The sequence below is a fragment of the Glandiceps talaboti genome, chromosome 9 (genome assembly GCF_964340395.1).
Source record: "Glandiceps talaboti chromosome 9, keGlaTala1.1, whole genome shotgun sequence".
In the NCBI taxonomy this organism is placed as follows: Eukaryota; Metazoa; Hemichordata; class Enteropneusta; family Spengelidae; genus Glandiceps; species Glandiceps talaboti.
In genome coordinates, this window is record NC_135557.1 from 26,561,861 (window position 1) to 26,579,982 (window position 18,122).

At 34.7% G+C, this 18,122-nt stretch overlaps 1 protein-coding gene across 6 annotated transcripts in view; it reads left to right on the plus strand.

Moving 5' to 3' along the window:
* LOC144440288 (pleckstrin homology-like domain family B member 1) overlaps positions 1-18,122 on the plus strand; it is a 72,980-nt gene that overhangs the window by 341 nt on the left and 54,517 nt on the right. For 4 of the 6 annotated variants that reach the window (XM_078129638.1, XM_078129641.1, XM_078129642.1 and 1 more), the window contains exon 2: positions 6,812-6,891. The exons of 1 other annotated variant lie outside the window; for it this stretch is intronic. The gene's annotated coding sequence lies outside the window, so the exon portion shown is untranslated. Of the gene's footprint in view, positions 1-4,249; positions 4,298-6,811; positions 6,892-18,122 lie in introns of all 6 variants that reach the window. One more of the 6 variants, XM_078129639.1, reaches the window with a different exon arrangement.

The following is an 18,122-nucleotide window of genomic DNA, read 5'->3' on the forward strand; positions in this document are numbered from 1 at the left end:
TTCAGCTCGAAAATTCCATGTGTTTCGGGAGTTTCGTCTTTGGTTAGTTTTGAAATTGAATGTAACCAAACGTTAATCAGTAACGTAACGTTCACGCTGTGTTGATCAACACTGCCATAAAAACGTGAACCTATATAAAAAGCATAGGGAAGAAACGCTTTGTTTTCGATACTTGCATGTATTTTCTGCTCAGGGAAAGTATAGCAGACTTGAACGTCTAAGTTGAGATATTTCAACACCGTTGCTGACAAATTCAGATTCCAACTCGGTTTTCTCGACACCGTCAGCTCCCACAGGCAGACTCGACTATGAATCATCCAAGCCTCTTTGTATGCATCTCGCCCCCGCGTATATCCCAGTTTATTTTTCCCTACTCGTAAAAGTACACGCAGGAACACCCATGTATTGGTCTGCCTTTTAAGACAAGGAAGTCACACAGACCACGACGAGGCCATACTTTTTTGGTAAGTTATTTGTGTAACCCAGGTAGTGGAGACTAGACACTAGTCGTGTATCGTTTCATATCATATATGTAGGTAGCTATAAATAAATAAATACATACATTTACAACTGAACGCACATCTATGGTACTCAGACTCTACAAGGGCATGCTCTGGCCTTCACATTTTTTCTGTGACATTGACAAAAAATGTTAATGTTACACAAAATATTGCTTGTATTTGAATTGAGGAAACAAATACTGATAAAGCACTCATATATCTTCATACTGAACATTAGAACAAAAAACAAATCAATAAAGTGTAAAGGAGGAATGAGAAGGATGAAGTGGGATTTGCTTGCCATGCAAGATTTACCATTAGTACATTAGTAGTGCATGAACTCCAGGTAAAAAAATAGGTACATAGGCAGTGTTTGTTACCTCAGTAGATATGGGTAGACCATAGGTACAGTGTTTATTTATTTGGAATGCATGCTAGAAGTGTAAGGGCACTGAGGTCACAGTCCCAAATGACTGCCACTGAGTATTAAATTCCAAATTGATCAGACCTGCTGTCTCCATTAGAAAGTTAATTACTACAGTACTAATATGAGGGGTGTGTTTGCTAGGATGTAGAGAGTGAACACAATACATGGTGTGAAAAATTCCCTGAAAGTTGGAAGTTACGGTCCAAAATACATCAGTTGCAAGAGGAAGTGTATTGAGATGAAAACAATGATTAACTTTAGTGAGGATGATGATGTGATATGTCAAAAATTAGAGGAATTACGGTTAAATGACAAGAAGGGATAGCAGGTTACATCTCATAGCTTTATGAAAAGGATCTTGTTTGAAAACAATGGGTATTTTGAATTTGAAGTCTTTCATGATATAAAGAGGTGTGAGGAGGAGTGGGGAAGGGGAAGGGTGTAGAAACAAACAAAATAAATGATTTGATTAGTCATAAGTATTTTTAAGTAAATTATACTTTTAAGAAAGAATTTATTATTCTGAAAATGGAAGATTTGACTAAATTTGAAAATGATAATATTTTGGAAAATTAGGTATACATTGGTATAATTGTATTGACTTTAACAGTAGCACTGTTGATTGAAAATATATCTAAACAGGAAGCCACAGTACAAGGACACGTTCACATATTTTTCAATTGAAGCTATTGTGTTCATCTTTATTATTTTGAAATGTTATTAAATTTGTCTGTATTCATCAGGACTACAGATGTGAAATTATATGCTATTAAAATGATATGAGACCTTGAATGCCAGTGAAAACTACTGACAATATAGTAATCAGTTGGTGCAAGGACAGGTCTTTATTCATCCATCCATGTCTTAGTAAGACTTAAAAAGCAAGGAAAACAGTAATCCTGACTCAAGGTGAATACTATGTGTCTAGTTCTATCTACACATGTTGATGACTTATTTCCCACATCAAATTAACCCTTCAATGTTACCTAATACACAATGTGAGGCCAATTTGTATCAATCATTGTATCATATAAGGACAATTTGTAGTGATTTATGCCAATTGCATACATGTTTTCCTGAATATTTTTTCAATATTTAGTTAAAATGATAAATATATTCATTGAGTATATTCTAAATGTCTTGTCTAAATTAATTAGGGTATGTAAATACTGAGAGGCATTGATTAGTTTATTTATTAACTTGAGTATGTATGGGCAATTAATTATGGTGTTAATGAATTATTGTTAGTTTTATTGTGATCTGTATAGTTCATTTTTGAAACATTTTGAAATCAACTTTGCTCAAGTCACTCAAGCAAAATTTGACGTCTTTTTTGTTGGTGGATTTGAAGAAGGTTTGGGTTGGAAGGGATGGGGATGGGGTCAGGTTACAGGGGATAGGTGTGATATTACTTGTACCCAGTATACCATAAGTGTCTTCCCAACTGTGGTACATGTATCTATTAGACAGATCTTGAGTCATTCACTCCAGACTCAAAGCCAGACTCACTCAGGACAACTCGTTGGGTTTGGGAAAAAACAGACACATGTAAATAATTAAAGTATAAATATTTAGCTCTTTAACATGGTGACCCTATTATCAATAGTCTACGAATTACAAGAAGAATTGAACAAGTTACTGTGTGTGACAATGTGTGTCTGTATTTGTACTGGTAAACTACCCAGACAGTCAGTGTGAAAGTGTGTGCTGTATGTGACAATGTGTGTCTGTATTTGTACTAGTAAACTACCCAGACAGTCAGTGTGAATGAAAGTGTGTGCTGTGTGTGACAATGTGTGTCTGTATTTGTAGTAAACTACCCAGTCAGTGTGAAAGTGTGTGCTGTGTGTGACAATGTGTGTCTGTATGTGTACTAGTACTACCCAGACAGTCAGTGTGAAAGTGTGTGCTGTGTGTGACAATGTGTGTCTGTATGTGTACTAGTACTACCCAGACAGTCAGTGTGACAATGTGTGTCTGTATTTGTAGTAAACTACCCAGACAGTCAGTGTGAAAGTGTGTGCTGTGTGTGACAATGTGTGTCTGTATTTGTACTAGTACTACCCAGACAGTCAGTGTGAAAGTGTGTGCTGTGTGTGACAATGTGTGTCTGTATTTGTACTAGTACTACCCAGAGTCAGTGTGAAAGTGTGTGCTGTGTGTGACAATGTGTGTCTGTATTTGTACTAGTAAACTACCCAGACAGTCAGTGTGAAAGTGTGTGCTGTGTGTGACAATGTGTGTCTGTATTTGTACTAGTACTACCCAGACAGTCAGTGTGAAAGTGTGTGCTGTGTGTGACAATGTGTGTCTGTATTTGTACTAGTACTACCCAGACAGTCAGTGTGAATGAAAGTGTGTGCTGTGTGTGACAATGTGTGTCTGTATTTGTACTAGTACTACCCAGACAGTCAGTGTGAAAGTGTGTGCTGTGTGTGACAATGTGTGTCTGTATTTGTACTAGTAAACTACCCAGACAGTCAGTGTGAAAGTGTGTGCTGTGTGTGACAATGTGTGTCTGTATTTGTACTAGTACTACCCAGGCAGTCAGTGTGAAAGTGTGTGCTGTGTGTGACAATGTGTGTCTGTATTTGTACTAGTAAACTACCCAGACAGTCAGTGTGAATGAAAGTGTGTGCTGTGTGTGACAATGTGTGTCTGTATTTGTACTAGTACTACCCAGGCAGTCAGTGTGAAAGTGTGTGCTGTGTGTGACAATGTGTGTCTGTATTTGTACTAGTACTACCCAGGCAGTCAGTGTGAAAGTGTGTGGCTGACTTTACTTGTCATGGCAACAACATCCTAACTGAAAGTATGGGTTGGAAAATTTTAAATATAAATGACTAATTACATTAACACTTGCATGTTGAGTCAGTACAAGGCCATATGTCTGTTTGCTGTGTTCCTAGTTTGTAGTTGTTGTATAACTAGCCATATATTCAATGACAACCAGAAAGGAAATCAATAGGTTTTTAAAGAAATAATGAACAAAGTATGGCCATGGTAAATTTATTTCCTAAAGAAAGCACCAAATTTGTAGTACAGCCTTGGGTACTACTATAGGAAGGCCACCTACCTCAGTATAGAATGTAGTATATAGCTTGAAGGATAGCCAAGGCCCATGTATGATCCCAGGCTCTCACATAGCAAAAGCTTATCACTGGTGCCATAATGATTAGATAGGGTCATTATTTTGTTTTCACACCTTAATTGTAATCCAACATGGGCCTTTAAATATTTGGGTAATTTGAAACTAGGTTATGAATTTTCATAGAGTTGAGTTCTAAAAGTAATTATATGAAAAAATGTGGTCTTTTCACAGGATTAACAGTGTCAATTTCATTATTGCAGTTTGTGTATAGATCTGACAGTAAGTATTGTAGAATGTTTATTGTACATTTAGATATGTATATCTGTATATTATATTTGTGTGGATGTTACTGTACAGTAGGAAACATATGACACCATTGGAATGTTATACCAGCACACTTTAATAGATGTTGTATAGTAGAGCCTACTACTTCAAATTCCTCAGCTGTGCCTGTCCAACAACTCACTTTTGTCAAAAGTTCAACAAATTTGTAGTAAAAAATATTGCTGTAAATGTCATCATATGTAGTTAATGTGTGTCAAAAGGTCTGTAGGGCAACTACCAAAACAGCTTACTAACTTTAACATGTACATGTACATGGTAAGTTTGTGAAGATTCAGTCGGGTGTGTTAGTTGGTATGGTAGGACAACTACCAAAACAGCTTACTAAACTTTAGTTGTAACAATAACACATACATTCAAGTTTGTGAAGATTCAATGTGTTAGTAGGTATGGTAAATGTGTTTTTAGGACAACTACCAAAACAGCTTACTAACTTTAGTTTAATAACAATAACACATGTATACATTAAAGTTTGTGAAGATTCAGTGTGTTAGTAGGTATGGTAAATGTGTTTTTAGGACAACTACCAAAACAGCTTACTAACTTTAGTTTAACAATAACACATACATTAAAGTTTGTGAAGATTCAGTGTGTTAGTAGGTATGGTGATAAATGTGTTTATATGGCAACTAGAAACTACATGTAGCTCACTTTTACATGTAAACACAAGTTTGTGAAGATGCAGTGTGTAGTAGGTACATGTATGATGGTAAATATGTTCACTATTTTTACATGTATGTGTTTGTGACGAATGTGTTAGCTGTAAATAAATTTATTTAACAGTTCACTCATATATTCAGTGATAATTTGAACAGTTCACTCATATATTCAGTGATAATTTGAACAGTTCACTCATATATTCAGTGATAATTTGAACAGTCACTCATATATCCAGTGATAATTTGAACAGTTCACTCATATATTCAGTGATAATTTGAACAGTTCACTCATATATTCAGTGATAATTTGAACAGTTCAATCATATATTCAGTGATAATTTGAACAGTTCAATCATATATCCAGTGATAATTTGAACAGTTCACTCATATATTCAGTGATAATTTGAACAGTTCACTCATATATTCAGTGATAATTTGAACAGTTCACTCATATATTCAGTGACAATTTGAACAGTTCACTCATATATCCAGTGATAATTTGAACAGTTCACTCATATATCCAGTGATAATTTGAACAGTTCACTCATATATTCAGTGATAATTTGAACAGTTCACTCATATATCCAGTGATAATTTGAACAGTTCACTCATATATTCAGTGATAATTTGAACAGTTCACTCATATATTCAGTGATAATTTGAACAGTTCACTCATATATCCAGTGATAATTTGAACAGTTCACTCATATATTCAGTGATAATTTAAACAGTCACTCATATATATTGAGATAATTTTAACAGTTCACTCATATATTCAGTGATAATTTGAACAGTTCACTCATATATTCAGTGATAATTTGAACAGTTCACTCATATATTCAGCGATAATTTAAACAGTTCACTCATATATTCAGTGATAATTTGACAAAGAGAAATGGCTACTCTCTAGTATACATGTACAATATTATATCATATGTACATGTACAAATGTACATTGTATAGGACAAGTTAGGTACATTTGGTCGTATACATGTAATTGAACAGACCACATATTCTATTTTTTTAAATAAAAAAGTTGATAATGTATTCATAGTCATACATTGACTAGCATTTGTAACAAAGTGTGTATTTTATAATAATTATAGGCAAAGTCTTCATATTATTTTTTTGAATACACTCAACATAGAAATAGACTAAAACTTTATCATATTGAAATACATGTACATGTACAATATTGATTGTTACATGTACTTGTCATATTTATCGTGATTTAGCTTCAAAATTTCAAGTTCAATGGCCTTTCTACAAAATGCAATACATTTGTTAACACTCAATCAGACTGAAGAATGGCAAGTTGGTATAAAATAATGCAATGTATGTACATGTAGACTAGAGATTGGTAGTATCTTTACACAAAAGTATGTGTCTACAGAATAATTTATTTCATGGCATTTCTAAAGACAGATAAACTTGCACAGAATACCCATTTGTTACAGTAGTACATGGCAGCACTGATAACAGTATATTAAATAATTTGGTAAATAATTGTGTTTTTCTGAATTTGAGTATGATTTATAGTTGATGAAAGGGTAGATACATGTAATAGTATTTTTTACAGATATTTACATGTCTACAGATTAATTTATCTTATGAGTTATCATAGTATTGATGTACTATATGTACATGTAGATATTTCCCACTGCTAGAAAATTTTGTGATTTTACAGTCTTCAGCTAGTTCTCAAAGACTAATTTTTATTAATTACCAGACTGGTACATTGTGTTCATGTACAAGGAGGCATTACATATTTTTGCATATTTTTGTTTGCCAGGAAAATAAGCGAAAATAAGTCTTCAGCGAAAATTTCCAGGTTTGCAGTATTTCGTAAACAACTTTGTTTTCCTGAACCAGGTACGTTTTATAGTTATTGATATGTAAAGATTAATGTCAGATAAGTACATGTAGTATTTAAAAAAAAATCTTTACACAAATTAACATATCTCACAGAGTATCTAAGAACAGAAAAAACATGCGCAAAATACAATTTGCTAGTCCATGGTACAATATAGCATTGATGTATTCGGTAAACAACTTTACAAGTATTTCTGAATGTCATATACCTTCTGTTTTATAGTTGATAGTATTTAGTTGATGGCAAATAGGTAGTATCTTTACAGAAATTTATTTGTCCACAGAATAATTTATGTATGGATGTATCTTATTTATAGTCCAGATCTAGTAGAAGAATATCTAAAACGGAAACTCACAAAGTAATCTTTTTTTGAGTAGTAACATTCATGTCATATTTGATGAATTGACATGCTTTATTTTATAGTGGTTGATAGTTACAGGTTAATGTCAAATTACTACATATATCTATTTTAAGGAATAGGTGTACGGTTAAATGGTACAAATGTCATTGAGTTGAAGATCTTACGTACATTGTACTACAGTATGTAGTCATGGTTCCGGTCTGTGTGAACTTTGACCTCATACATCATACATCATACATCACCCATCCATCACTACATAAGTATTCATTCATGGCCGGGTGTGTTGAAAACTTAAAATGTAGTCTGTATATCTGTATAACATTCCTAGCGTCAGTCGTAGATAAACTGCTACCATTTTTGGATATTGAGTTAAACATTGAGTAATCATGTACATGTATATCTGAGCATTTATGAGTTAAAAACAGTGTGTTGAAATGTAACTTTTGTTAATAGCTTTCTTGTCAAGGGATTGGATAGTCTGTAAGAATACATGTAGATATAGCAATACATGTACATGCCATGTCAACCTATCAGCCAGCAAGCACTGTTAAGCTGGACAACAGGATGTATCTTACACTTACAGACTTGACATGTCAAGGAAAAAAAGTACATGTAGCTAAATCATAAATAAAGCCAGAGTGTCTGACAGAGGTATTCTTAAAATTAATCTAAAAGAAAGCATTTACAGATGCACAAAGAACAACAGTAGCTGTTTAAAAAGTTTACCAGATTCTCCATAATTGCATTGTACTAAAGTGTCTCTACCGTACTGTGAAATGGTTGGAACTGTCAGAAGCTGTTTAAAGTTTACCAGATTCTCCATAATTGCATTGTACTGAAGTGTCTCTACCGTACTGTGAAATGGTTGGAACTGTCAGTAGCTGTTTAAAGTTTACCAGATTCTCCATAATTGCATTGTACTGAAGTGTCTCTACCGTACTGTGAAATGGTTGGAACTGTCAGTAGCTGTTTAAAGTTTACCAGATTCTCCATAATTGCATTGTACTGAAGTGTCTCTACCATACTGTGAAATGGTTGGAACTGTCAGTAGCTGTTTAAAGTTTACCAGATTCTCCATAATTGCATTGTACTGAAGTGTCTCTAACGTACTGTGAAATGGTTGGAACTGTCAGTAGCTGTTTAACGTTTACCAGATTCTCCATAATTGCATTGTACTGAAGTGTCTCTACTGTACTGTGAAATGGTTGGAACTGTCAGTAGCTGTTTAACGTTTACCAGATTCTCCATAATTGCATTGTACTGAAGTGTCTCTACTGTACTGTGAAATGGTTGGAACTGTCAGTAGCTGTTTAACGTTTACCAAATTCTCCATAATTGTATTGTACTGAAGTGTCTCTACTGTACTGTGAAATGGTTGGAACTGTCAGTAGCTGTTTAACGTTTACCAAATTCTCCATAATTGCATTGTACTGAAGTGTCTCTACTGTACTGTGAAATGGTTGGAACTGTCAGTAGCTGTTTAAAGTTTACCAAATTCTCCATAATTGCATTGTACTGAAGTGTCTCTACTGTACTGTGAAATGGTTGGAACTGTCAGTAGCTGTTTAACGTTTACCAAATTCTCCATAATTGCATTGTACTGAAGTGTCTCTACTGTACTGTGGCATGGTTGGAACTGTCAGTAGCTGTTTAACGTTTACCAAATTCTCCATAATTGCATTGTACTGAAGTGTCTCTACCGTACTGTGAAATGGTTGGAACTGTCAGTAGCTGTTTAACGTTTACCAAATTCTCCATAATTGCATTGTACTGAAGTGTCTCTACTGTACTGTGAAATGGTTGGAACTGTCAGTAGCTGTTTAACGTTTACCAGATTCTCCATAATTGCATTGTACTGAAGTGTCTCTACTGTACTGTGAAATGGTTGGAACTGTCAGTAGCTGTTTAAAGTTTACCAAATTCTCCATAATTGCATTGTACTGAAGTGTCTCTACTGTACTGTGAAATGGTTGGAACTGTCAGTAGCTGTTTAACGTTTACCAGATTCTCCATAATTGCATTGTACTGAAGTGTCTCTACTGTACTGTGAAATGGTTGGAACTGTCAGTAGCTGTTTAACGTTTACCAGATTCTCCATAATTGCATTGTACTGAAGTGTCTCTACTGTACTGTGAAATGGTTGGAACTGTCAGTAGCTGTTTAACGTTTACCAAATTCTCCATAATTGCATTGTACTGAAGTGTCTCTAACGTACTGTGAAATGGTTGGAACTGTCAGTAGCTGTTTAACGTTTACCAGATTCTCCATAATTGCATTGTACTGAAGTGTCTCTACTGTACTGTGAAATGGTTGGAACTGTCAGTAGCTGTTTAACGTTTACCAGATTCTCCATAATTGCATTGTACTGAAGTGTCTCTACTGTACTGTGAAATGGTTGGAACTGTCAGTAGCTGTTTAACGTTTACCAGATTCTCCATAATTGCATTGTACTGAAGTGTCTCTACTGTACTGTGAAATGGTTGGAACTGTCAGTAGCTGTTTAACGTTTACCAGATTCTCCATAATTGCATTGTACTGAAGTGTCTCTACTGTACTGTGAAATGGTTGGAACTGTCAGTAGCTGTTTAACGTTTACCAAATTCTCCATAATTGCATTGTACTGAAGTGTCTCTAACGTACTGTGAAATGGTTGGAACTGTCAGTAGCTGTTTAACGTTTACCAGATTCTCCATAATTGCATTGTACTGAAGTGTCTCTACTGTACTGTGAAATGGTTGGAACTGTCAGTAGCTGTTTAACGTTTACCAAATTCTCCATAATTGCATTGTACTGAAGTGTCTCTACTGTACTGTGGCATGGTTGAAACTGTTCAGTGATAAATCATATCAAAGAGGGGTTTGTGATTTATGTGTTAAATGTTGTACATGTGTATCATCTTATGTATGTTGACCAAAGACAAATACTCAATGTACAAAACAGCTACTCAGTCATTGTCAAGGTGATGTTGACAAGATTGGTAGAGATTTCCTGTTAAAGCCTTCCTGTTATCTTATAAGTTAATGGGTTGCATTGAAATTTAAATATGTGTATTTATTAGTATTATATTAATCATATATTCCTTATGACCATATACTTGTGTATATATACCAGTATCTTTGTCATCAATATTGAAAGTTCATCATGTGGGACTACCCTCTCCATCCCAACCCCATAAGGGAGGTAGACACCCCTTCCATCCCAACCCCATAAGGGAGGTAGACACCCCCTTCCATCCCAACTCCATATAGGGAGGTAGACACCCCCTTCCACCCCAACCCCATAAGGGAGGTAGACACCCCTTCCATTCCAACCCCATAAGGGAGGTAGACACCCCCTTCCACCCCAACTCCATATAGGGAGGTAGACACCCCCTTCCATCCCAACCCCATAAGGGAGGTAGACACCCCCTTCCATCCCAACCCCATAAGGGAGGTAGACACCCCCTTCCACCCCAACCCCATAAGGGAGGTAGACACCCCCTTCCACCCCAACCCCATAAGGGAGGTAGACACCCCCTTCCACCCCAACCCCATAAGGGAGGTAGACACCCCCTTCCATCCCAACTCCATAAGGGAGGTAGACACCCCCTTCCACCCCAACCCCATAAGGGAGGTAGACACCCCCTTCCACCCCAAATCCATAAGGGAGGTAGACACCCCCTTCCATCCAAACCCCATAAGGGAGGTAGACACCCCCTTCCATCCCAACCCCATAAGGGAGGTAGATACCCCTTTCCATCCAAACCCCATAAGGGAGGTAGACACCCCCTTCCACCCCAACTCCATAAGGGAGGTAGACACCCCCTTCCATCCAAACCCCATAAGGGAGGTAGACACCCCCTTCCATCCCAACCCCATAAGGGAGGTAGACACCCCCTTCCATCCCAACTCCATAAGGGAGGTAGACACCCCCTTCCATCCCAACCCCATAAGGGAGGTAGACACCCCCTTCCATCCCAACTCCATAAGGGAGGTAGACACCCCCGAGTAGACACCCCCTTCCACCCCAACCCCATGAGGGAGGTAGACACCCCCTTCCACCCCAACTCCATATGTGGAGTCCCATATCCTTGCCATTAATCAGGAAGGTGGTGTATTCCATATGCCCATTTCAATGTGGTGGCTTCCAAAATTAATGCCAACTCACTGTGCTGTGATTTTTTTGATTTTTGAGAAATGAGTAAAACTTAAATACATTTACATGTATTAGCATAACAACATATACAATACTTTATGATATAGTATTGTGTAAATTAGTCACTATACTGTGGGAAAATTATGGTGAGAATATTGGAGTTTACACTATTTCATTTAAAATACCTAGTTTGAATCAAAAGCAATAGAAAATGTTTGCCCAGAACAAAAAATAATTGCCATGGCTCAACTGATACTAATGTGAGAAACTGGGATTGAAACTTTGACCTTTAACTTTAAGTCTCTGATGATAAGATAATACCAATGTGAGAACATGGGAATGAAACTTTGGCCTTTAATACCTATGGGATAGACCTACTCCGACAGTAAGAATCACAACTGTATACCAGTTGTCTGCAATTACTAGTACATGTAGTAGTAACCAGTACAATGTATACTGTATACATCCATGTGATATTTTATCAGAACAGATAAAAGTTGATGTACCCTGTAACAGTGTTTTTATCTGAACACATTTACACCCACTTCAGTAAATGTAAACCATGTCATTGTCACCTGATAAATGGACTGATAATTTAGTTATTTCTACAATAACAAATCCAGCCATACAGTACATGTATACATGTACATGTAAACATGCCCTTGTACACCATAAAGCTCGTGTGCCACACATCGTGACCTGACTGAAATACATGTTTTTAATCTGACAATAATGTGAAAAATGAAAATATTTGCTTGTTGTGATTGGGGAAATGTCTTTGTGTAACACTTGCAATATTACTGCATGGCTAAGTTGACTTGAATTAAATGTAGGGCTTGGTCAGATTTGATTGATATCTGATTTAGCTACAGTTTTCTATTTGATTTCAGTCAACCTAATCAATAGTCTAGAGTCTCACTGGCTGTTGGGTCAGAATCTGAAGATTGCCTTACCCAATTTATACATCATTCTAATAGTTACTTAGGGGTGAGACTGGCTGTTGGGTCAAGAATCTGAAGATCTCTTTACTCAACTTACATTGTATACATCCTTCTAATAGTTAGGGGTGAGACTGGCTGTTGGATTTTCATCTGAAGATCTCTTTACCCAACTTATACATCATTCTAATAGTTACATGTAGGGGTGAGACTGGTTGTTGGCTGTTATTCTATCTCTGTCTCTTACCTAATCACTGTGTTCTTGAACTTAGTGTGAACTTAATTAACCATGACTACTGCTAATTTCAAGCCCTGAGTGTACAACTCCCATCTCAAGAACAGAAAATACTCAGCATACATGTAGTCAAGGTTACTGTTCATATGTTCTATCTCTGTCTCTTACCAAATCATTGTGTTCTTGAACTTAGTTTAACCTGACCATGACTTATTATTATCTTTGTCTTTCAAAAATACAATATTCCTAATTTGTAATAATGAGCCCTTATTTTAATATGATATTTCCCAACTGACAATGATATGTATTCATATGAATTCATACACCCCGGAGTTCATTTCAAGGTCTGCATCATATGATATTGTATGATCATATCAAGTTTATGAAATTTTGATGAGACAATTTGACACATACAATAGGTTCAGGATTATTATGTTAATGAATTTACATCGGTGCAAGTTTTTTATGAGATGTGGTAAACAAGAGGGAGAAAAATTGGCCTGTGCCAGGACTCAAACAGAGACCTCCAATCTCTAGACAGATGCACTACCAACTGTGGTACATGTATGCAAACTGAATAGTAAAATAATATCCATCATGGTGATTTTATAGTCCATACTATATTACTATAGACTAAAAGAGATAGTGAGTTGTCAAGTCCCTGGATGATAGGAGTAAGATACAGACTTGTACCATGTCACTCTTTATGTTTTAAACATGGTTTAGTGAGTTGTCAAGTCCCTGGATAATAGGAGTAAGATATAGACTTGTACCATAGTCACTCTTTATGTTTTAAACATGGTTTAGTGAGTTGTCAAGTCCCTGGATAATAGGAGTAAGATACAGACTTGTACCATAGTCACTCTTTATGTTTTAAACATGGTTTAGTGAGTTGTCAAGTCCCTGGATAATAGGAGTAAGATATAGACTTGTACCATAGTCACTCTTTATGTTTTAAACATGGTTTAGTGAGTTGTCAAGTCCGTGGATAATAGGAGTAAGATACAGACTTGTACCATAGTCACTCTTTATGTTTTAAACATGGTTTAGTGAGTTGTCAAGTCCGTGGATAATAGGAGTAAGATACAGACTTGTACCATAGTCACTCTTTATGTTTTAAACATGGTTTAGTGAGTTGTCAAGTCCCTGGATAATAGGAGTAAGATACAGACTTGTACCATAGTCACTCTTTATGTTTTAAACATGGTTTAGTGAGTTGTCAAGTCCGTGGATAATAGGAGTAAGATACAGACTTGTACCATAGTCACTCTTTATGTTTTAAACATGGTTTAGTAAGTTGTCAAGTCCGTGGATAATAGGAGTAAGATACAGACTTGTACCATAGTCACTCTTTATGTTTTAAACATGGTTTAGTGAGTTGTCAAGTCCGTGGATAATAGGAGTAAGATACAGACTTGTACCATAGTCACTCTTTATGTTTTAAACATGGTTTAGTGAGTTCTCAAGTCCCTGGATAATAGGAGTAAGATACAGACTTGTACCATAGTCACTCTTTATGTTTTAAACATGGTTTAGTGAGTTGTCAAGTCCCTGGATAATAGGAGTAAGATACAGACTTGTACCATGTCACTCTTTATGTTTTAAACATGGTTTAGTGAGTTGTCAAGTCCGTGGATAATAGGAGTAAGATATAGACTTGTACCATAGTCACTCTTTATGTTTTAAACATGGTTTAGTGAGTTGTCAAGTCCCTGGATAATAGGAGTAAGATATAGACTTGTACCATAGTCACTCTTTATGTTTTAAACATGGTTTAGTGAGTTGTCAAGTCCCTGGATAATAGGAGTAAGATATAGACTTGTACCATAGTCACTCTTTATGTTTTAAACATGGTTTAGTGAGTTGTCAAGTCCCTGGATAATAGGAGTAAGATATAGACTTGTACCATAGTCACTCTTTATGTTTTAAACATGGTTTAGTGAGTTGTCAAGTCCCTGGATAATAGGAGTAAGATACAGACTTGTACCATAGTCACTCTTTATGTTTTAAACATGGTTTAAGTTGTTCACAGATCAAGAATTCTCTAATGTACTCAAAAGCAGTGATGCTATAATTTACATGTAGGTGGTCCAACCCAATCCTTAATATGTGTTCACCCTAACTTAGAGTATTCATGTATAACATTAAGGATATATCTTTACATGTATTTAAACCAGTATAACATTAAGGATATATCTTTACATGTATTTAAACCAGTATAACATTAAGGATATATCTTTACATGTATTTAAACCAGTATAACATTAAGGATATATCTTTACATGTATTTAAACCAGTATAACATTAAGGCTATATCTTTACATGTATTTAAACCAGTATAACATTAATGATATATCATTACATGTATTTAAACCAGTATAACATTAAGGCTATATCTTTACATGTATTTAAACCAGTATAACATTAAGGATATATCATTACATGTATTTAAACCAGTATAACATTAATGATATATCATTACATGTATTTAAACCAGTATAACATTAAGGCTATATCTTTACATGTATTTAAACCAGTATAACATTAAGGATATATCTTTACATGTATTTAAACCAGTATAACATTAAGGATATATCATTACATGTATTTAAACCAGTATAACATTAAGGCTATATCTTTACATGTATTTAAACCAGTATAACATTAAGGATATATCTTTACATGTATTTAAACCAGTATAACATTAAGGATATATCATTACATGTATTTAAACCAGTATAACATTAAGGATATATCTTTACATGTATTTAAACCAGTATAACATTAAGGATATATCTTTACATGTATTTAAACCAGTATAACATTAAGGATATATCATTACATGTATTTAAACCAGTATAACATTAAGGATATATCTTTACATGTATTTAAACCAGTATAACATTAAGGATATATCTTTACATGTATTTAAACCAGTATAACATTAAGGATATATCTTTACATGTATTTAAACCAGTATAACATTAAGGATATATCATTACATGTATTTAAACCAGTATAACATTAAGGATATATCTTTACATGTATTTAAACCAGTATAACATTAAGGATATATCTTTACATGTATTTAAACCAGTATAACATTAAGGATATATCTTTACATGTATTTAAACCAGTATAACATTAAGGCTATATCTTTACATGTATTTAAACCAGTATAACATTAAGGCTATATCTTTACATGTATTTAAACCAGTATAACATTAAGGATATATCATTACATGTATTTAAACCAGTATAACATTAAGGATATATCTTTACATGTATTTAAACCAGTATAACATTAAGGATATATCATTACATGTATTTAAACCAGTATAACATTAAGGATATATCATTATTTAATCCATTGAACTTATTTTTGGCCACTCGGCTTGACATATCAATACATTTATAATATTAATAAATCCTTCTGAATTTTAAAATATTTACTTAGTAAATATGAATGTTATTTGATACTTAAATTTGATAGGTGAATTGATTATTCTTTAATTTATTAATTCATCCATCCATCCATCCATAAATCCATCCCTCCCTCCCTCCATCCATCTATCCATCCATCCATCCACCCAGCCATCGGTCTGTCCATCCCTCCCTCCCTCCATCCCTCCATCCATCTATCCATCCATCCACCCAACCATCGGTATGTCCATCCATCCCTCCCTCCCTCCCTCCCTCCCTCCCTCCCTCCATCCATTTATTCCTTCATTCCTTCAATCATTCATTCCTTCCTTCCTTCATTCACGTGTATTAAATGTGTCTTCACTGATTTATTATTTTTATGAGAATTAATATTTTATCAATGCTGTGTATCAAACTATTTATTATAATATGTTATCTAATAATTTTAAAGTTGATAGTAGAAATGAAGGAGACAACAATGGAAATGTCATTTTGCATAAATAATTTATATACACATATCTTCTTTGACAGTTTATAACAATAGAAACTATTCTATAAGACTATATTCAATTGCATGATAAATGACATTGTTGAAATTTATATGTTTTAATTTGTGCAGAGAGTACATGAAATGAAACTGATAGATGTATTATATCAGATGACACATCGGTATTGTGTACACATCGGTATTGTGTATAGTGTATAGTATTGCAATCTAGTAAAGTAATATTGACGCTCAATCTATGTCACTTGCTCAATTAATATTACAAACTAACTTACCAAGGCTACTCATCCTCTCATTGCAAAATACTTTCATCTCTAATAATAGCCCAGAGAGTCTCCCAGACACTTTTCACAAATTTACCCTGTCATCAAATGTGACTGAGGTCAATTAACCCCAAGCAAGATTGCTCATCAAGATGTTTCACTAGAAACACCTGCACAACAACAATGGCCCAGAGACTTGGTTATCTGGCTTGACAATATTGCCTTCCAGGGCTCAACTTGAGTCTCAAAATACAAATGTACATGTAGTATCCAGTACCGAGATAGCCAAGTCTCTGGGCTAGCTACTCTGGCAATTACTAGTTTCCCATATCTTCAAATATTATGACTTGGTCAGTTAATTTGACAGACAATCCAAGGCTATCATTTCACTAACATTTTCACTGGTTGCCCATCACATCAAATATTGTGACTTGCTGAAATTAATAAGGTACATGTAGAGTTTTAAGCAAGGCTACCCATCCTTTCACTAGAATTTAGAAAACACTTTTACCACTCTGTAATAATAGTTTTCCAGTTTTCCATATTGTGACCTAACATGGGCCAAGGACAAATTTTAATTGCTTCACAGTTATTAAAAAATGGCTATTCATAATAAAATACATGTTACAGTACTGACATTCGAATGGAATAGTACTAGCAAGTGAAAACAATGATCAGACTACATACATGTATGTAGTACATTATTTATCAGTGGAGGACAAAGTGTGCTGATACATGTACTGTACTACAAAAATGTATAATAGTATAATTTTTGTTGTGGAAAATTTGCCTATATTGGTTTTAATAACATACATTTGTAATTATGCAAAGGCAGGTTAAACCAATCTGATTGAAATCCTACATTGTATGTACATGTTGTAGATGTAGAATTCTTCTCCTTTTCTGTATTAACTTTTACATGTATTTCCTTCATACATGTATATTATCATTAGTTTTCAATTTTGTTTTTGATTGATCAGTATTTGTGCACACTTTCTAAAAAAATTGTAATCGTAAAAACATAGAAATCAAAATGCAAATGGTCATTACTGTATCTTTGCCATCATATGTAATCTGTTCTCCTTTGTACATGTACATGTATTCATTGCAGACTTATGGGGATACTCTTAGCATCATCCATAAGTACCTGGAACTACATTGTAGGAGATACTACAAACACACAAGAAAAGCACTTATTTGTTGCTAACATGTAACATACATGTATTAATGTTCCCTTCACACCAGTTGAAGTACTTACACTAAGTTACAGATATTAAAATGATATTTCTGTGGGATAATTTGTACTATGATTTATAATGATAGTTTTAGTACTTACACTAAGTTACAGATATTAAAATGGTATTTCTGTGG